Source organism: Micropterus salmoides, unplaced genomic scaffold (assembly GCF_014851395.1).
Source record: "Micropterus salmoides isolate LMB-PRFRI ecotype aquatic unplaced genomic scaffold, ASM1485139v1 Ms_hic_scaffold_2716, whole genome shotgun sequence".
In the NCBI taxonomy this organism is placed as follows: domain Eukaryota; kingdom Metazoa; phylum Chordata; class Actinopteri; order Centrarchiformes; family Centrarchidae; genus Micropterus; species Micropterus salmoides.
This window is the reverse complement of record NW_024041947.1, coordinates 13,989-36,363: the sequence shown is the minus strand read 5'-3', so window position 1 is coordinate 36,363 and position 22,375 is coordinate 13,989. Positions and strand designations below refer to the sequence as shown.

At 39.2% G+C, this 22,375-nt stretch overlaps 1 long non-coding RNA gene across 1 annotated transcript in view; it reads right to left on the bottom strand.

Moving 5' to 3' along the window:
• Positions 1-299: 299 nt before the first annotated feature.
• Positions 300-22,375, bottom strand: part of LOC119919393 — a 33,982-nt gene continuing 11,906 nt past the window's right edge. The window contains exons 2-3 of the long non-coding RNA XR_005447691.1: positions 9,619-9,669; positions 300-463 (exon numbers count right to left, since the gene is read on the bottom strand). This is a non-coding gene — a long non-coding RNA (uncharacterized LOC119919393). The remainder of the gene's footprint in view (positions 464-9,618; positions 9,670-22,375) is intronic.

The window sequence follows — 22,375 nt, the reverse complement described above, 5'->3', positions numbered from 1 at the left end:
TCATTCTTCTGTATCTCGGTGATTGGTTCCTACGAACCTGAAAGTGTTTTATTTTATTTATTTAAAGTTATCAAAAACTGACCAAGAAGAAGAAAATCATCCGTAAACCCATCTTTGTTTGTCTAAAGTGCTGTTTTCCAGACAGTAAGTCAATGTGCCCTTGTGGAACACCAATTACAAACCTATCTGAGCCATCTATAACCAGATTAATTGTCATAGTTTTTGGTATGGCACTTCAATCACTATTTTCTGTAACATATTGTATTAAAGTGGATCTGATGAGTGCAGAGTGACTTACGGTCTTGTGGGACTTCAATGGGTGCTGCTTTGTGCCACAGCAGTAGCAATGACACGAGAGCCAGGGCCACATGCCCGCCCTGCCCCAACATTTCTTCCCCACCAATTGGACGGCGTCGCCCCACACCTCTCCTGATTGGTTGGATAGTTCTCCTGAGCCAAGGACCTGTGAATACAGACAAGAGACAGAGATAGAAGATTAGGATGAAGACAGCATAGTATACCATAAAGTATATCTACAGTATAAACTGTTTGTGAGTGTGGGTGAGTGTGTAGCTGTGTATGTATTCTGAGTGTGTGTGTGTCGACTCTGGCCTACATTTACAGCTGAGTCCCTGTGTGGCTCCCCAGAGAGAGCGGCCTAGAAACAAAGCCAAGGAGAAACTCTATGGCACTGATTCATAAATCTCCAATCACAAGCTGCTTCCCAGAAAATTTTGTAATGCATTAAATCATCTGCCCTGAAATTATGATGGAGAATTATTAGGAACACTTATTTCAGCATTCCATTATCTTTGCTACAATGTAGTGTATATTTTAATAATCTTTCAACTTGGGAGGTTTGCAGGCATTTATAGACTTTAGTGGATACTTCTATTATTACCACTTCTCATCTCACAATAGTGAAAAAATTATTTGTCACATCTCTACAAAAATTAACACATTTAATTTACTTATCTTACATTTTTAATTCTTGGAGTATCAATTTTATTGAAAAATACAAAAGGCAAATCTATTTCTACAAAAACAAATATAACCATTTGTGAAAATATAATAAACATGAATGTGTTTCCATCATTTGATGTTAAATATAGTCACCTGCATAAACAAGCTGTGTCACCCACTCTACTTGGTCATTGAACCTTACCAAAAAGCTCTCCTGCTTGTGTTTTTAAAGGTTTTTAAGGGTGTGCAAATTATTAAACTTTTGAGAAGCCCTGATATCTGTTTTCCAAGCATTGTCCCACCACAAGACAGTCCATATGAATCCAGGTCAGATTATAAAGTCAATTTCTCTGAATAAAGAAGAGGAGATATGTTTGTCAGTTGGCTGCTTAATGGACTAGTCACATTTAAATGCTGTCAGTGGTACATTCATATCCAGAAAGTTATTGTGGCTTGCAGCTGTACTATTAACTTATTGACTGAGCTTGTCAAATGACTATTATTATGTCAAACTAGAGGCCAAAGATTGTATCTAAAAAATAAGGGGAAACGTTGTACCTGTAAACATTTTTTCAAATGCTACGTTGACTTCTTGCGTTTGTGTCCTTATTTCAACCTCAAAAATGCTCAGTTAATGGTCATGGTAGCTTCTTGTTTGTGTTACCTCAACTCCACCCATACCAAGCTGCCTTTCCTTTTGTCCAAATTAGGACTTTCAGGTCTCAGAAACTGGCAAAGTGAGTGATAAACCAACACAAAATCTTTAGATTGACCCTGCAGGAACGTGTAGTCTGGTGACAACACTACAGCACTACTGTACATCAATGTTTTTCTACACTCATTGGTCTAAATTCTTCTTGCCACACTGTTCCATTATTCATCAGCCAGTCCACAAGCCAAAGATTTCTAATTTACTCCCCACCACCTCCACATGACAGCCAGGTCTGTGTACTGGCAACCATGCCAGGACCACCTGCCCACTGTTAATCCCTGTCCCCCATGCTGCTATCCCCCACCAGGATCAATCCTTCACTCTGCTTCAAATCACACTAGAGCTCAAAGCTATGACAACAGGATGATATTTTTAAAAACTATCAGGTGGGAGTGATTGCCATTTCAAATCCCAAGGAAAATGTAAAAAAGTGTAAAAGGTGCTGACAAAGACTTTGAATGCACTGGGCTCACTCAGTCAACTGTTATTGAGTCAACTGTATGTATACATTTAAAGGGGCTATATGTAGTTTTTTTTTTTATGAAATTAATTAATTTTATTGCTTGTGTGTGAGGAGGTTGTAACCTCACATAAAAATGATCCACTTGCCGGGTTTTTCTGTTACCTCTGACAGCCAGTATGCCTAACCCTTTGTAAAGGTTGGATTTTCCCAGGAAATCCATTGGATGTGACTGTACGCGCACTCCCGAGCCTCTTGCCTATTGATTCTGTACTGTACATGCAGCAACAACATTGTAGCCAGCAACTAGCTACTTAAGCACTCTGCCGCAGTTTGCTTTGTTACATTAACTTTAGATTGATTGTCGTTTTAAGATACTCAGGTACAGAGCTTCTTCACTTCATTGCTGTAACTTACGTGACCCACGTAATATAGAATAATGCAACATAATGGTGCAGAACAACACCACAGCGGAAGACGCATTCACTACAGTATTTATTTAATTTTTTATTTTGCCTTTGTTTTACAAGGGTAAGCAGATTGATAACAGATTCTCATTTACAATGGCAACCTTGTCAGGATGAAGAAAAGTCATGCAGTACAATATGTAATTTCACATAAAATACAAAAATTACAAATACGGTATACGGCTCCTGTAACAAAGTGGATTGCACTATGATATGCCACATCTAATTTCTTCAATAGAGAGTTAGAGGCATTTCTATATACCACATCACTGAAATCGAGAATCGTAAAATGGTCATTTTCACTACAGCATGTTTAGCAGTGCGGGTAAAGGAAGCCCTGTGACAGAATAGGAAGCCTATCCTGGATTTGATCTTAGACTGTAGATGTTTTTTGTGAGACTGGAAGGAAAGTGAGCTATCTATCCAGGCAACTAAATATTTGTAGGTGTCCACATTTTCCAGTTCAAATCCTTCCAGAGTGATAATGTTAGATAAATGTACAGGTGTCGGCAGCAATTGGTTTAGTTTTATCAGAGTTTAGTAAGAATTTTATGTCATGGAAGGAGCGCTGTATGGTGTTAAAGCTTTTCTGCAGGTTTGTTAATACAGATACTAACGAGGGGCTAGATGTATAAATAATGGTGTCGTCTGCGTTAAGGTGAATAAAAGAGTTACGAGCAGCTAGAGCAGAATCATGTTATAAAGTGTAGCAACAATCTCATTTGTAATATTCAGTCTTTCATTATCCAATACATTTAGCTGTGCTGACATTACTAAACCTCCGGTGAGAGATAAACAAACAGTTATTGAAAAGGGGCAGGGGAGCTAATGCAGATGTATCACGTCAGCTAAATGCAGACAGTGTAACATTATCATCATTATCAACTGCACCGGTAGTGGCCGCTGAAAAGTACATGTAGCCCCTTTAAAGAAATGTATTACAATTAAATAAATAAAGTAATATTCTTTGTTGTGAGAACTGGACTCTGATTCCTAATTTAAAATGTTAAATATAGTTACCACAGCTGTTATGATTCCATTAAGTACAATTCCAAAAATAATACATACATATTAGAAACTTTTGAAAGAAGAAACAATACATTATTTCTTTTACAAATAAAAAGTTTCATTCATAAGCAATAAAACATACCTTTTCTCAATTCAATACATTCAGGACGTTGTGCTGCTAGAGCCTTACTTGGTCCGGTATGACCAGTAGCTTATGGTGGCTAATGTTAGCTAATGTTAGCAAAAATCATCAGATTTTTCTATACTTGTGCCACTATTTTAGGGCCGTCTTTCTAACATCTGGCCAGCAGGTTGAAAATTTGCTTTCTAAGCTAACTCATTACTTAGTTTCTGTTTTCTGTTGATTAAGTTGTTCAGCAAAGGTTACAAAGGCTCCCTTAAAAAAACAAGGATGTCAGCACTGTTGATTTCCATTAGGATAAGTCTTATAATACTGTTTCCTATTAATTGTACAAACTGTTTTGGTTAAACGTGTATCCAAATGGTCAAAAAATTCTGCATCAACCTTTATCTCTATGAAAACTATGAGCTGTAAAATAACACACAGATTTCACAACAGAGGGGACACAACAGCTTTTTGGCCTGAGGGCAGTAATCAGATTTCACCCAAAACATGCAAACACCTACCACACACGCGTACACATACATACACACACATTCATAAACCATCTGGTGGTATGTCAATCCAACACTATTCAACTAAATAGCTAATCTGCCCCTGGGGAGCTAATACCCCAGCAAATGGCTGGCATAACGTACCAATCACACACACATGAACACGCAACATGCATGGATACAGACACATAGGGAGGTACACACCCAGACACACCCTCATTCCTTATATACATGCACAAACACACACACATACATACATAAGTGCACATATATCTCTGCAGCCCAGCTGTTGTGAAACTTGACCCATCTCTGTTAATTACTGAACTCTTTTCAGCACACACAGGCACTTACACAGACACCAGAAGGGAAGAATGGTAGAGGGAAAGGATTAGGAAAAGACCAAGCCACACAGTCTAATATGATCTGCTTTGAATTGCAGATCTGTTCCCAGCAGAGAAGCCATGGAGAGAGAGAAATCAAGATAAAAAGGAAAGAAAAGGAGAGTGACATCATGGACAGAGAAAGGAGACACTGGCAGTGAAAGCACTGAAATAGGTCAGTGTTTCTCTTCATGTGTGGAACCCTCTAAACACACGGCAGTGCATTATAAATGATAGCACACAGTGATACACTGAGACACGAGAAAAAGGGTCAGAGAACATCACATACTACAAACTCCACATTACCACACATGGCAGTGGAAAATAGCAGGCATACTGCAAGCTGCAGAAAGCTGGGGTCCATTTTTACAAAAAAAATCAACTATGCAACTATGTTTACAGTCTGATCACAAATATTGGCAGACGGCAAATGTTTATCACATGAAATTGCAAATACATTTTCAAGCCCTTGAGTTGTCCAAAGCATCCCAAAGCATCCCAGAGCATTTTATAAATGTTGTCAAACTAGGTGATAAAAGCCAAATTCTTGCATCCTAGCCTTTCCACTGGGGTCTCAAAAGGTGTCCTAGACTCAAAATCAGTTGTCTTCTACCATGCATATTTTCATTTCATATTAGCCATGTTTGACAAATCAGGCAATTATTGGGCTGATATCTTCCAGGTGTTAGACCTCCCAGCAGGCGCATGGTGAAAGTGGTTGATGGCTCTAAGTGTATTGGAGGAGACACATGGTTGTCTACACTCTGTTCAGGCCAAGAGCCATATACCACAGTGCCAAATCAGGGAGAATTTAGGTTAACTTGTTTGAAATCTAGCACAAGCTGCCATTGTTTCAGGGGCCCAGTCATAGGGCAGCAACAGAAGAACATAATTTTTACCTTGCTTGATGTCAGTCCAGAGGAGCTGGTGCACACCCGGTCATAGCAGTGGTTTTGAGAGTGCGTGGCTGGGTTTTACGGGGTTTACAGGGTAGTCTGGGGGTCATGCACATGTCCTGCACCATGCTGGCAGGTTTGGTTGGGCAAGACTGCTCTGAAAGTGTGATAGTGTGCTCAACTCTAACTTGTTTCACATTTTGACCTAAGAGACTAACCAAAACACAACCAGGTCACAATTACCTTCGTTTAGCCCGAGGTCCACGACCTCAAGCATACATTATCATTGCACACACACAAATCTGAGCACTTCTCCCAACATTACATTAACAGGTACATCGTAGAAGCCATTAGGCAAATGGATGTGAGTTTTTCTGGCCCCCTCCCTTTTGCATCTCGTGCTACAGGCTCTAACACAAACAGACTGGACTGTTGCAGGCTATTTCTAAAATGAACATGTTAATTTGCATTATGTACATACTGTGTATTGTGTATTGTGAAACTACTTAGTGACCTTCCATTAGTTTTGCCAGAAGCGTGCTCAGAGTGGAAAGATAAAAGAAACGAGGGAATTAGGATACATTTGCTAAATGAGAAGAAAATATATCTTTAAATATTATATGATTTCTTCCATTATTTAAGATGAGAGTGATTCCTATAAGTCATTAATATACACTTAGACTATAGATATTTTTATCATAAATGCTCTGGTACCATAAAGTCTATTGAAGTTGCATTTCCCAGTGTTGTCAGTCCAAATGTAGAATGAATCAATTCCTCTTAAAACTTAATTTCTTATCGTAGCCCTCACAGGTTTTAGATTTCTTAATAGAGGCCACTTAAAATGCAAGAGCTAACCATCAAATGAACTGTGAAGGCAAGCACGATTAGCATAATTGAGGTTTGATTATTGAAGCTGCAAACACATGGCTGAATCAGGTCTTGAAGGTTTTAGAGATTTTTCAGGGAATTATCCAGTTATAACAACTGGTTTTACAATTAGATTTGGCCAAAAGGGATCTGCTCTTTAAAAGAGGATATAGTGCAGACACTACAGTACGTAATAAAATGTAGAATTTCTTCAAACATAGATAGCTGTATATTCAGTTAGTCCCATCCCCAACCCAGTACCCACAAACACTCACACCTGCCACTATTCCATTGTTTCCAGCACTGGGAGATTTTAAAAGAGTCATTTTGGATGATGATGAGTGCTAATGGTGCTCTTCAGGGACAAATACAATGGAGGCAGGGCTAAGGAGATGAAATGACCGTGAGTTTGTCATGTAGATTTTGTGAGTAGTATTTTGTGTGGTTATGTGTGTGTGTGTGTGTGTAAACATGTCCCAAAACTGGAAAATCCCTCATTTCACACTTGAATGCCATTTAATGATTGTGTGCGTAATTATACATGTGGGGTGCATATGACAAACAAAGCAGGTCTGTATCTGTGTGTGTGCTTGTTGTATGAAATAAATACAAAGGAGAACAAGCACGCAACTAAATGCAGCTTTCTACTTTCCCTGAATTAAACACCTTGATTAAGTCACTTATTACAGTAAAAGCATTGCACGGAGTCAATTTCAAATTCCCATTTGTAACCTTACTAACTCAATGTGGGTAATTTAGTTATTGCATAAGGGCAGTATAAATCAACTATGGTCACTATTATCACCAATGGGCAGATTTCAGTCTGTGAAAAATCTAATTCTTACTGTCTTGCTGAAAAAGATCATTCTAAATACAAACCCGTATATTTCTCTAGACAAATATTTTCTTTTTTTATCTATCTGGGACAGTGGCTAAGCTGGAAGCATTAACACATTAACTGCCCCCTCAATCATTTCTCTGACCTCCATACATACCCCGAACACAGCATAACCAATTGTGTTCTACAAACACCCCAAAAATAGCCCTCCATCCATCACACACAATTATCCTCAGCACCACAGTGCTCTCATGGCTACTGAGAGTACTGCGTGCACACACACATAAATAAATAAATACTGTAGCTACAGTAGTAGTAAGGTACAAGCAAGCAAGCAGTCAAAGTAAATTGCAAACTGGTAAATAAGCAACAGCAGGAATGGAATACACACCACAATGACACCAGTGTTTTATGATGTTTCCTGTTAGTTGGTGGCCATTCCCTGCTGAAATTACAAGCACTTACACTAAAAATATGGATAAAGAAATGTGATTGGTCAGACTTCCACACTTTACAGTAATCGATCAAAGCAGCATGTTGAACAGTCAGAGGAAAACAACAGAAAACCAGGTTTCTCCTGTCAGGAAGTGTTGAAGGCAAAAGGCAGTCATCAACTAGACATGTCAACAACTTGTGAGGTTACTTTTAAGTTTAATATTCACCAGCTGGATGTTTTTAACCTGCAATTTTTTCGGGAAACAGGTGACTGATATTTTTGACTCCTATTATTTATTAGTCAAACTAATTATACTGATAGAAACTGATTTAAATACACAAAACCCTTCCTAAATGAAACATTGGGCTACTTTTCTGGGGGCATGTTCTTAAAGGAGACCTATTATGCCATATTTTATGACTTATCTATAATATTAAACTGTTGGAAGTTCATGTTAAACATGGCGAAAAAGAGACAGGGGCATCTACAGCTTGTTTCAGACAGAGGCTGAAATGAAGGCCTACATGAAGGGCCAGTTTAATGCCGCATTCAGACCAACTGCGAATTTTCGCCTCGCGACGCTTTCCTCGCGTGAGTACATTTGCTGCAAGTGTTCACACAACGCGAGAAGGCGATTTTAACGCAATAACGTGAATAAACACAACTCGCCTTTACTACAACTGTATGAACCCAAAGTAAACATTTTGCTGTGATTAAATAGCAATAAACAGATTAAACTGATGCTGAAATAACTACAATATGATGCAGATTTGTTAAACATATGAATTCATACTTTGTCAGGTCTGTCAGCAAGACAGCAGGACAACAACTTCTAAAATGTTTGTTTTCTGAATGGAGTTTGGATCAATCAGGGCTATGCTATTGCTATACTTGGTCACAGTAAAGTACAACAATAGCTGGAATAAAGTTACAGACACGTCTTTTCTGAACTCACCAGGTAGTTCACCCTCCTCGCTTTCTTTTCTCCCATCAATGTCCTGTTTTGTCCATTTTTTATATAAATATGAAGTCACAGTCCGACAAAGCTAACAACGCTAACAACAACACTGGAACCGGATGTGCATGGAATCTAGCTGCTGAGAAGCTCCAGCGAAGATAAATCAACGTTGAAATCCCAAAAACTAAAGTAAAAAGCTAATTTTATAAAAGCAGTTAACTCCGAGCTCCTCCCGCAAGTAAACGGCGTAGTTGTCAGAGCAGAATCCAACCAACTACGGGGGTTTATTTGTCCAATGGTTGCAGCGCTGCTCCCTACTCCTCTCCCCCACGTTTAGCAGCTCTCACCCGGACAGCAGATTTTCAATCCCCTGCTCTGCCTGGCCCTCTCCACACATTGCTCTGAAGCCTCGGTGACGTACGGACAATCTCAACACTGGTAGACTATTGCGACTCAGCGTCATGCGACTTCTTCACTTGAGTTGAAAATATTCAACTCACGCGAATTCCTTCGCGTTGCCTTCGCGTCGCCGGCCCCAACAGGAAATTGCGGCTCTACATTGCATTGACTTTGTATGTAAACTCACCGCCCCGCTTGCTCGTTTCGCTTTTGGTTTGAAAGCACCATAAGATAGAAAATGATTTTGCTGCTATAAAGGAGTCACCGAACTATAGAATATAGGATGGAAATGCAGGATAACAGGTGTCCTTTAACTATAATTGGGCTACTTTTTCAGTCCAACACAAAAATTACAGACAGATTTTTTGTCCAGTTTGTAAGACTACAAATGATACAAAGCAACATTTACGTCATTCACATAAGGACATATGAAGAAGTATTTTGCCTCTTACATGAGCTTAAAGAACATGTAAAGAATCAGGGTTGCAGATGAGATCACTGTGAATGTACATTACTAACATAGTAGTCTACTAGTGGTCTACGCAGTCTATTCAGTCTAACGTGCAGTACTGATTTAACAGAAACACTGACTTACGTTCACTGATGTGGACAGTTATCGTCTGTCTGTCGTGACCACTTGGCAGACCTGATGAGACACAAAGAGAACGAATGTACAATATTACAACCTTTTGAGTCTTCACACCAAAGTTCAACAGATGGAACCAGATGCTATTTGAAACAAGAAATATCTGCGCTCATTGTGGGTCTCTCTGACTGGACCCCTTGACACATGGCGAATCACTGAAAAAGAAGTGAAGACTCCTGCCATATGATGCTCATTAGTCTTTGTTAGTCTGAGCGCAGAAGGAAGCAGAGGATACAGTAGAGCAGACACACACGCACACACGCCTCAAGACTGTCTGCAGCAGTGTTGTTTCTTCAACTATGTGTTTGAGCTTTCAAAGAGCACGTCTGCATGCCAGCCGCTGCCCTCAGGATCACAGGATGCTCTTTCCCTCTTTCTTTTTGTCCGTCTTGTCTGTGTTGCTGCTGATGCACACACTCACACATACGCAGAAACACACACTAACACAGTCTGCCCGGAGGAAAAGAAGAAAGCCTCTATGGGAATCTAAAACACACACAAAAACACACTACATCTCCAATACAGTGTTATGCTACAGTGACAAAACTGTTTCAGTCAACACAATAAAACCACACACCCACACACTCAGATGCAACAAAATGGTGCTTTCATACAAGTCCATTTCCAGCATGTACATTCTCTATTTTCTGCTGTTGTGTGTTAGGTGTTGTGGTGGGCTGCTTGTTAAATCTTCTGATGTAATTTTTATTGTATGTGTAGCCGGCTTGCTGGCTTTCATCATACATGCATTCTTCCTTGTCAAAACCTGGTGTCTGCATTACCCACAATGCAACTCAACCACCGACCGTTCAGTCCAAGGTTCGGATGTGTTATGCTAGGGCTACAGAGATCTGGTAGGCCTAATTTTCTTTCAAACTGCATACATATCCATACAAGATGTGTTTTTTTGGTGCAATGATTGATAATTGCAGTTGTTGACACTGAATCCACTACATTTTCTCAGGAGCAAACTTTGCATTCATTATTTTTTATGCATTTTCTATATATTTCAGCTAATTAGCTATTTGGGCCTATGCATTGTGGAATATTTTGGTTGTAATTTGTTTTCCATTGTAATCCCCTAACACGCCTTTCTTTGCTTTAAGTCATGAAAGCAAAACCTAAGCTGCTGTGAAAATGAACAGAGCACATTTCAGTCCGCGACACTGCACATCCACCAAATATGAGAAGACACAGAAATTCTTCTTACTGTTTGAATGAATTAAATCTATCTATGTACTCAGATGCCTTATAAAACTTTAATTGTGTTTAAACTTTCCAAATGTCACTATTGATAAGCTATTACATCATCCTTAACTCGATCTGTTGACTGAAGAGTTCATCCAATATGCGTTTACGCAGTACTCCTCTCTCTGACTACAGTATGGCACATATGGAACATCTGGGGGAGAAATGTTTAACTGGGTTAAGTGCATTACCAAAGGGCACACTAGATGTATGCCCTACTTAAGGAGAATGTGTATGTTAAATGAGGCTGTGCTGTTGTTTAATACTACTGATACACACATCAGAGACTGTCCTCGTCATCTTGTTTAGCAGCAGCACTGTCTTAGCTGTGCTTGGGAAAACGCCTGAACCTGACCCAATTTCACCCCAATAACATCCTCCAGCTATCAAATTATCTTGCAGTCGTACAGATTGTCTTACAATACTACAGTATACATTATTTGCAAGTATTGACATCCTGGACTGTCTATTTTACACTATTTAGTAATCTCAATTTAAAGACAACCAAAAGTCTTATTAGCAAATTAGAGAATTTTGACAGAGGTGAAGTTGATTGATCTTTCTAAATTAACAGTATAAACATGTGTCCAGCTGTAAACTAGGTGCGTTTCCACACAGACGGTACATATTTAAGACTGTACTGAATGTGAGAAGTGAATAAAGAAACGACTGATGTTGTCAATTCTCTCCATCAAACACGCCCTCTCTCTGACCTGTTTTCATCAGCCACATGGGACAGTAAGGAGTGCGTGTGTGTGTGTGTGCGTGTGTGTGTGTGTGTGTGTGTGTGTTAATGTGTGCACTTTGATGTCCAGTCTATCACCTGCTATTCCCTGTTGATCCAAAACAGGTCTAGCACTCACCAATTCACTAATGAATGTCCCAGAGGTGTGTGTGTGTGTGTCTGTGTGTGTGTGTAGCCGTGTGTGTGTTATGTACACCTCGAAACATGCATATTACCTCCCACCCCGCCATACATTCCCAACCTGCCCCTTCAGCAATGGCCTTTGAACCTAGTCCATTACTGTGCTCACACACACACACACACACACACACACACACACACACACACACACACACACAGACTGAGAGGTCATGGCAATAAATAGCTCATCCACACACTAGAAGGTCACGGGTCACATGCTAAAGAGGGTGTGGGGGAAATGACACTGACATCATTTCCTTGGGATAGGATCTTTAAAGGGATTGCCATCACAGCCACTCATGAGCTGATGAGGTAATTGAGAAAAGAGTGGGAGGTGTTCGGTTTATGTTTGTGTGTAGCATCATAATATAAGTAGTATTTGTGAATCCAGATTTACTATTCTATAAAGCACAGAAATTATGTGATTATGATGTTTCTAAACTGGTTAACTATTATTTGCTTCGTTCTAGTTTGTCATCCTAAGAAGTATTTTAGCTTTGGGTTCCATCACCAGATAATTGTTCTCTTTATTTTTCTGTTTTATTGCTAAAAAAAAGATATTCTCTTCTTTATTATCCACATTTTCTAAAGCATACATCAGTGCTGTAGATTGTAGATGTTTCTCCTACCTAATGTAAACCATCAAGTTCAGTTAATTTCTGAAAATCAACATGCAAAACTTGCTTATGCTGGGTAATCCATCACAGCAAATATATGTGGTGATAACATCTGTGACCACATTATCTTTGTGTGATAATGCAGTTGCAAGCGTGAACCCTGACTTGTGATGCATTTATGTGCTGGTGAGATGCTCTGAAATTTAAGATGTGAGAGCTGGCTACTTAACAGCTCTGTGTTTATGAGTAGTAATGTAATCTAGAAGACCGACAATTCAGCTTTTTACGATCGCTTTGACAATCCTTTCAATACTTAAAACAATTTTCCTAAACTCTAAACACAGTTTGCACAACATCCCTCTGTGTAGGCTATACAATTAACACATTTCTTGTTGCTTTGATACAAAATGCATACAGTGACACAATTTTAAAATGATTGGAATTCTTTTACACACAAGCTCAACCAAGAACAAAACTGCCAAATTTACAAATGCTTTCACACTGTATGTCAGAACAGATAACATCATGTTCTAAACCGAACTTATAGGCTAAATTCAACGTGAACAGCTTTTCATATTGTGACTTGAAACACAAATATTTATTTTTAGGGCTCCTCCTGCCGGAAAGTGTAAATAATTTTGCCATGTATTCTAAAGAAACTGCAGTGCAAAGCATAATCTGTGATCAATACAATATACTGTCTACTGTATAAGGGCAGGCCTGACATATAAAATAATGCAGTTTCTGTAATTCCACCTGAAATTAGTGTTTTTATGACATTGTACTATGACTGACTAAATGTTCCTGTTGGAAGAGAACGTGTGTTAGTGTTTTGGAAGAATTATTTGATTTTAGGACATGTTTTCAGTGTTTTGGTAGATATAGTGTATTGAGTAAATGTATTATTGTATTTTGAAAATTAGTGTTGGAGTTTAGTTTACAATGTTTACAATGTGTGACTTTGAGTGTGAAGTTAACTGTTTTGCCAGTGGTGTGATTGATAAAAGTATTGTCATAAAGTGTTGTCATAGCAATAGTAAAAAACTGTAAGCAAACCATTAAAATGCTGCAGTTTGCTGTTCAACATGCCAACCCCAATTTTATGAGAATATAAAAGACAAAAAGAAGTGTCGGACTCACCAAACACTGAATTTGTAGTATGAAATATGCAGTATGTACTACAAATCTGCACTGAATGTGCATACTGTTCATCACAGTAGCGGGTGGTGATGGCGCATCCATAAAATGCTTGCCTTTGGTGTGGGAGACCTGGGTTTGATTCCACTGTGAGACATCTACCATTGTGTCCCTGAGCAAGACACTTAAGCCCTAGATGCTCCAGAGGTGTTATTTCCTCCTTGTACACCACTGATGAAGGGATGCTGCAGTTCTAGAGCATTGTGGTCCGATGCATACTGGAGTGTTTATTCCAAATCAGCACAACATCCGGGTGTTTTTGCCATTCTGCAGACTCTGCTTTTTGTTTGCATAGTTGTAGAAACAGTAATAGTAATTCATACTAGTATCATGGCATAAGTAGAATGAAAAGTCGTCACTGTCCCATAAGTATAAATGCTTGCCAAAAAGGTTAACTTGCTATCTTTTTCTGGAGCTCTCAACCGCATCTAACGATCATCATTTGAAAGCCATCCATTTAGGTAGACCTTGAGAACCAGCTGAAAGCTCAGGAAACTGCTGGTAAGTGGACCTTGGGACTTTTTTTGTATGTTTGTTTCCATGGTCTAAAATGAACATTCATGAGCAGTCTAAATGCTGTCGCTGAAGCTTTTCCTGAAGGTGAATTTAGCACAAAACATCAATGTAAGGCAATCAATTAATTAGTTAATTAATTAATTAAGATAATTAATGTAACCCTAATTTCACACATTGGTTCTCATTAGAACATTTAGTTAATATTCAGCATTGACTGTTACTAACCCCTCCACTGAACATCTACAGACATTATGTATGTTTTAGTGAAATTAACCCTACTTTCCACAACAAAGCTATGCTCAATTAACCCTCAGCCCCTCTATGGCAGCAGAACAGGGACAAAACAAAGCCGCCTCAGATTGCAAACCCAGCCCTGTGTACTCAGCACAACCTCCAGGGAAGGTAAGATGGCTGAAATGAGGATGGGGGATGGAGGAAGTGCAGGGTGAACATGTAGTTGCCAGGCGATACGTGTGTATATGTGGATGTCATGCTTGGTTGGCAGGAGCTGTAGCTCAATGTTGCAGAATGACCTACTTTTAATCGAAAGGGAAAGAAAGAGTGAATGGAAAGGGAGGGTGGATTAGAGCGGGAGAGGAGAGAAGATAAACTGGGGATACTGTAGGAAGATGAGCAGGTTTCTTGGTTTTATTTTATAGAAAGACCGAAAAGTAAAGAGCAGGAGGGAAAGACAGGGATGGACAGAGAGGAAGAAAGGTGATAAAAAAAATGTCTCAGAGAGTCAAGCAGGAAGGAAGAGATGAAAAGGAAGATGCTGAGAAAGGGGAAGTTGTAAAAACAAGAGAAGAGAGGATGCAAAGTTGATTATCTAGTCAAGTGTGTGTGTGTGTGTGTGTGTGTGTGTGTGTGTGTGTGTGTGTGTGTGTGTGTGTGTGTGTGTCTGTGTCTGTGTCTGTGTCTGTGTATGTTTTTCCAACCCTGAGGAGAAGCACCCTGCAGCTCCATCCAAGATAAATCAATCCCTGAGTGAAGCACTTCCTGTACACAGCCTTTTTATGAGACTTCTTAATAAATGATGACTGCCACCTGCAGCATTGGGAATACCTGTAAGACATGTTATCAGCACGACTTGACAGACATGAGGATGGAAGCCCGATCCATTTGGACTGAAGCTGATATTTTGTGCTTATAATCAAAACATCTTGATAGCAAAATAATACATAACAAATATTCTGTGTTTCCTACAGATATTTATTTCTGTTGGGGTGGAAAATGTGGAAAAACACTTAAACTGAAATTATGAAACCCAACAATGTTACTACTTCTACTGCTGTAGCACTACAACTAAAGTATCCAGGAATTCAAATGTTGAAATGGCCTGCATAGGGGCATCAAAAAGAAATCTAAGCTTTCACGTAGCAGCTTTCTGATTGAACTAGACTTTTATTCCTTTCCAGCAACTTAATAACCTGTAACCCGGGACTTCCCATAAACTGCACTAAAGAACCATGCGTGGCTTTGGTGTAAGGATGTTCGTTGTGTTTCCACTTTATGCAGAAGTAATATGGCAACTCTGTCTCCTAGACATTATGTTATATACAAAAAGATTTCAATAGCAAAAGTAATTATGCCCAGATGCGGATGTTTTGCATAACATAATGAGGAAATGTTGTTAATTGAAGGTATCAGCAGAACGTGGCAGCCCATTTTGGAGGACTTGTTGTAATTCAACCACTGGTTACATCTACTAGCTACTACTATTACTACTATTACCAGTGTTATTGAGTGTTATTACTAAAACATCTATTGTAACTACTATTGCTACACTAATTTCCTTTAGCCCTTAATTTATCCTGTCTTAATACAGGCTACATTTATAAATAATAAATATAAATAATATATATTATAATATTATAATATAAATAAATATAAAATATATATATATATGTTTATATATTTTCTGACATGCATACTATAATGACTACTACAACTACCATGCAGAGAAGGACAATCTTACTTCCCCTTGTCCGATTTCCATATTGAACTATGTATCAGTCCCTAATCAACAAAATTAATTTCCAGTGATGGTAACTGGGTGACCATATCCACAATAGCACTGTTGGTTTAGTAGTAGAGTATATTCACACAATAACACCTCACACAAGAAAAAACAAACAGAGCAGACAACAAGTGCACGTCAAGCCATCCAAAGCTTCTGCAGCTCTTCCAGAACTGTGAACCAAAGTCAGCTCATACTGTGTGAACAGGGAAAACAAGAGGCGGGGGGACCCCAATCAGTTCGTTACCCCTTGTCAGTTTCTACCCATCACATCTACAAAGACAGGATGGAGGCAGGCAGACAGAGAGGGAGGATGGTGGAAGACAGACAAGAGGGAAATAGGTTAAAGATGTAGACTGAAAAAGATCAGTACTCTGGTTGGTTATTCTGCTATTCTGTAGGAATTTAAATAACAGAATATCTTGAGTAAAGACCAAATTGGCTTCCTTCCAAAGCATGGCACTACCAACCACATTTTTACCCTGCACACCCTCAGTGAAAAAAATGTACATCAAACAAAAAATGGAAAAATATTTCCCTGTTTTGTTGACTTTAAAAAAGCATTTGATTCAATTTGGCATGATAGACTCTAATATAGAATCCTCTAAATTGGTATGGCAGGAAAGGTCTACAGCACGATCAAATCCATGTACATGAATTAAAATGACATACACTCAGAGGAGAGGCGTTCGCTAAGGCTGTAATCTGAGTCCCACACTGTTTAACATCTACATAAAATAAGTAGCAGTGCAATTGGAGTCAAGTCTCTGTTTTATGCAGATGATCTGGTGCTTCTGTCACCTTCAAGAGGGACTACAGCAGCAGCTAGACCTCCTGGAACAATACTGCCAGAATTGGGCCCTGGCATTAAACCCCCAAAAAACTCAAATCATCACTATAACAGACATCATTTCTCTCTAGGTAACACCACCCCAGATCATACAATAAACTACACCTACCTGGGCCTTCAAATCACAGCATCAGGGAACTTCTGTACGGCAGTGAAAGCACTAAAAGAAAAGGCTTGTTAATAGAACTTCTATAATTTAAGTATGCCAATTAAATGCCTTTGACAGTGTTATTAAGCAGATTGCGCTCTATGGAAGTGAAGTTTGGGGTCCACTCAGTAATCAGAACTACACCAGATGGGAGAAGAAACATCCTGAAAGTCTCCTACAAATGCGTGTGGGGCGGAATTAGTTTCCACTGATAATAGATACGCAAAAAAGAGCACTAAACTATCTGATGTACCTCTGATCAAGTCCCCAAGACTCCCTCCAATTCAAGGCTCTTAACTACACTAACAAATCCTGCAACATGTCACACACACCTTTCTCTAACCCTGCAAGGACTGCTGCAAGGGGGATCAAATGGTACAGATGACCCAGGCCCAACGCCCAGGGGGGGCCCATTGAAAAAATGGTGGACCCTTTAATGGGATCAAGTACAACACTTTAATTACTGTCTTATATCACTACCAAAACAATTCATACATGTATTTTCATGTATTGTTATCATTAAAACATATTTCATACTTGTCATCTGATAACCCACCCCCCGCTGTTATTGTAAAAATGGTATGGTCGAAACACTGAAGATGTGCATGACCCGCTAATGTATGCCATTCACTTTAAGCAACACTGCAGCCTGTCTGGGGCCCAGAAAAGAAAGCCAAATTACACAGAGAAAACTAAAATCATAGGGAGGCAATGGCCAAATTTCTGGCCAAAAGTGTTAAGAGGCATCACATATGTCTGACAGGCGAAGGCGAGGAGCTGACAGTTAGTCAGACTAGCAAATAAAGCTTTAGCTAGCTTAACCTATAAGTAATGATAACACCATAGCTCTCAGGCACTGAGCGTGGGACTCACGCAACTGACAGTTTTCACACGCTCTCACACTATACATCAATTTTCTCCCGCAGTGAAAAATAAATAAATAACTGATACACATTTAATGTGTATTCAAATATTAATATATTAATCTGTTACATTCTGTGTGTGTAGCATGAAGGGACTACAAACATTTATTTTGTTTTACAATCTTGTGCTGTATAATGACAAATAAAGATCAGGAGAAAACATATCTCAAAAAGCAACACAGAATGCCCGAGAGCTTTACTGCATTTTATTCTATTGTACTTTGAATCCTCAGCTGTCACCTGAATTTTGTGTTTCCTTTTATATTAATAAAGATTAATAACACCCACCAGTTCCCCTGCAGCAACCTCAAGAAAATGGACCTACAGTAAACACTAGTCAGCAGCACGACACTGGTCATAGGATACAGCTGCAATATAGTTACTATACAATAAGCTATACATAACAAAGGCTCTGTTTATGTTATTATTATCATTTCAGCTGACACAGTCATATACTCTATACAGTATTTCAGTGTTGCATATAATTTGACCAATACTTTCATTAATCTAGCCCTCAAGATTGAAGTTGATAGATGAAGTATGCCTACATTTATTTTTTTACTCACAATTTCAATTTCTTTAATGTGTGATTTTACTTTTCTTTAATCACTCAGTTTTTTTCCTTTAAGTTAAAAGTAGAAATATAACTGTCACAGTTTAATTTGAAAGATTTCAAAATAAATAAAACTCGACCTTTTGTCCTTTATTATCATATTGAGTAACTGAATATAAATGCGAGCATGGCCTGGATGAGTCTACACTGAATTTGGAAATGGTCGTTAGCGACTCCATCTGTGTCACTTCAAGGCTAATGGCCAAGAGCTTCTTTGAAATTGCCAGTATTTGTATTAGAACTAAAGGAGGGTGGGTGATGGTGGTATCGGAGTAGGTGTCGATGAGGGGCCCAATTTGGAAAATGTTGTCTCCCTGCCCATAATCCCTAATCACTGGCCTGAAACCTGCTTTACAAACACCAATTAGAGTAAACCAAATTATCACTCAAAGCAAATATATTTATTTGGAACATCGGAAGGAAGAGACAAAAAACAACACAAACTAGAATGTTATCTGGACCTAAACAGAGATTATAAAATGGCTGGATATCTCGAGATATCAAGCAGAGGCAGCGTCTTACCAAGTACAGACTCAGTGACCACACCCTTGCAACTGAACAAGGGAGACAAAAAGTCCTGGTTACCTAAAGAACATAGAGTATGTGAGCACTGTACAACAGGTGAGGTGGAGACAGAGACACATTTGCTCCTGAAAGTGATAAATATAGAAGCATAAGAGAGCAATTTTTTAACAAATTCCATCTATTAATACCAGATTTTAAAGAACTTGGAAATAAGAATAAATTAAGAATAATCCTAGTAAAGTAAAGCAGTGAGTTGTGTTTAAAGTTTTGCAAAAAGTGTGTTGTAAAATTACAAACTGAATGTAAAGCAGAGAAAAAACTGTAACTGTTAGCAGTGATTTTCTACCTGAAAACCCCTTATTTGAACACAGGACATTCTGGCACGTGTTTGATGTCAGTGTCACTGCCTCTAACCACATTTTTATGTTAAAGAAAATGCATATTTGATGGAACGTAAACAAGGTTGTTTTGTGTGTCAGAGATTCTGTTTATCGACAGCTCAAAGGCATAAAAATCACTGGGACCCCGTTTGCAGCAAGGCTTCCTAACAGCTTTCTTATTTGGTGTATTTCTAAAGCAATTACCAAAGAACCCTCCTTCATACTTCATCTGAAATATTGAAGACCTCCTGCTGACATCCAAATCACACTAAAGACGTCCCCTCTCACCTTTGTCACAACATCACGTATTCATGACATACAAAGAGGCCATTTAGTCATCCCTCCAGGCACACTGTTCGCAGTCAAAAACCACACCCACCCACTGGGAGCTGGCAGCCACCCAAATATATTTACCAAAAGCTTTCCAATATAGTATAAAATAAGAACAAAAGGACCATGTTACAGTTTGTTTTTTTTCAATTGCTAACCTGCATTAGTCAAAACTTGAAGTCCCATTGTCAAAACTGGACCAACCTTTGAATCAATTTTCATTGCTTTCACACAAAATGCATTTACCACTTTCTCCAAACCCCATGAACTCTTTTCTCATTACTACTTCACCACCTGCAAAATACTATGTCTGCAGCGCATTTTGTTCAAATGCTAACACCCTGTGTGCAAACTGTTAAAAACACATTCAAAACAGAATTATGCCAAATGTCCTGCATTTCTGCAGAAACCCGACAGAAATATATAGATATATCTATGTGCGTAGAGTTTAGTGTTTTGAATGTGGTTGTACTGTAAAACTGCAGTCTGGGTGTAAAGCAGGAAATGTGCTTGTATTTTCGCAGAATCAGTTCAGGGGGCTGGTACATGAATTACAGGTTGTGTGTCACAGGACCAGTGTTACTGTGGAAACAAGTGAAAAACTGTATTGCAGCACCACAATTTCAAGAATTATTTTTTGTTTCAACATTTCATATTTCAAGTCAATGATATGCAATAATATAGAAAAATACTGAAAAAAATATTGAAGCAAATTTCTGCATTTCAGATTCAATCTTGTTACATATACTTTAGTACAGTCAATAAAGTTGTAAAGTACCAAATTGAATTTCCCCAGGTCTAATTCTACCCCTCTACGGCCTTTTTCTCCTTTTTTCTCTTGCACAGACAATCTGTAAAATCACATTAAGTCCATTATGTCCGTGTGTGTGCTGGTAACGCAGACTGTGTGAAGAGTTTTGAAAAAGTGGCTTCAGTTTTGACCAATTCTTGTTAGCAATTGAAAAAAACGTCTACCACTCCATACTGATTTATACATGATTTAACCATTTGTTTCTATGATGTTGTAGTAACTCTTATTTCTGTGTTATTTTAAAATGAGCATGACCATATTTTTTTCCTATGCGATAATGCTCTTCACATTGTAAAGTATTTATCTTTCAACCCACAAGTCCAGGCGATCCGACTGTACTCGTAGTGAATCAGTGAGCATGCAGTGAAGCAGATGAGAGGGCTGCAGCCAGCTGGAGGTTAAATAAATGTTAGGCCAGCTCTGAGGGCTCAGCCAGAGGCTTATGACAGGACTACTGCAGCTCTGCTCAACTGGAAATGGCTTATTAAGGCAGAATCTTCACAGAAGCCTGCCTACCTGTGTGTGTGTGTGGGGGGGGGGGGGGTTGTTTGTTTGTCTCCATCCAGAGGTAATGTTCCTTTGTGCCAGCCAAAATAAATGAAAGGGTACAGTCTGCCCCCCCACACACACACACTCACACTCCCCATCATGTTTTAAATTACCTCTCCCTTGCTCTTCCTTTATTCTCCTTCATCTCTGTCAATCTTTTGTTCTCTTTGCCAACATGATCTCATCATATTTGATTTTTTGTCTCCATCTAATGCAAAGTCGCTCATTTCTATCGCTCCTGCTCCATCTCCTTTCTACTAGGCTTATCTGTATCACCCCTTCCCCTCTTTCACTTATTCCTCTCTTCTCCACACTTTTTTCACCACCTCCCCCCCCCTCCATATTCTTCCTCCCCTCCCCCTCCATTCTGCCTTGTCCAATGAGAAAACTCCCCGGTCACCAGGGCTCCTTGGCAACAGTCCCACAAGGCGAAGGAGGGATGGAGGTGGGAGGAGGAAGGAGTAGTGAGATATAAGGGGGGGGGGGGGGTCTGGAGGCTAGAGGTGTGTTTGCCATTATCAAAGCTTTGCATCTGAGGAGAGTGTGTGTGTGTGTGTGTGTGTGTGTGTGTGTGTGTGTGTGTGTGTGTAGAGGAGAGAGAGAGGAAGAAAATACAGGCCTGAAAGGGGATAGAGCCAAAATTCTAAACACTGTGTTTTATCTGTGTGTGTGTGTGTGTGTGTGTGTGTGTGTGTGTGTGTGTGTGTGTGTGTGTGTGTGTGTGTGTGTGTGTGTGTGTGTGCTTTAATGGAACAAAAGCTGAATCCACAGAACAAAAAGCCATACTGTAAATATAATCCAGAGGGCAACATTTCAAAGTGTGGCCACCAGCTGGATGGTGTGTGTGTGTGTGTGTGTGTGTGTGTGTTTTTGCATGCATCCTAGACCTGACTCAGGAACAAGGTGCACCCAGCAATAATAATGCCCCAAGGTCCTATTTCATTGCCTGACTAACCCTTACAGACTTCATCTCTCTGTACACACAAAAACAAATCCTTCTCAACTTCTCTACTTTATATTCTAATTAATAAAAATTTAAAAACAACAGCCTAAT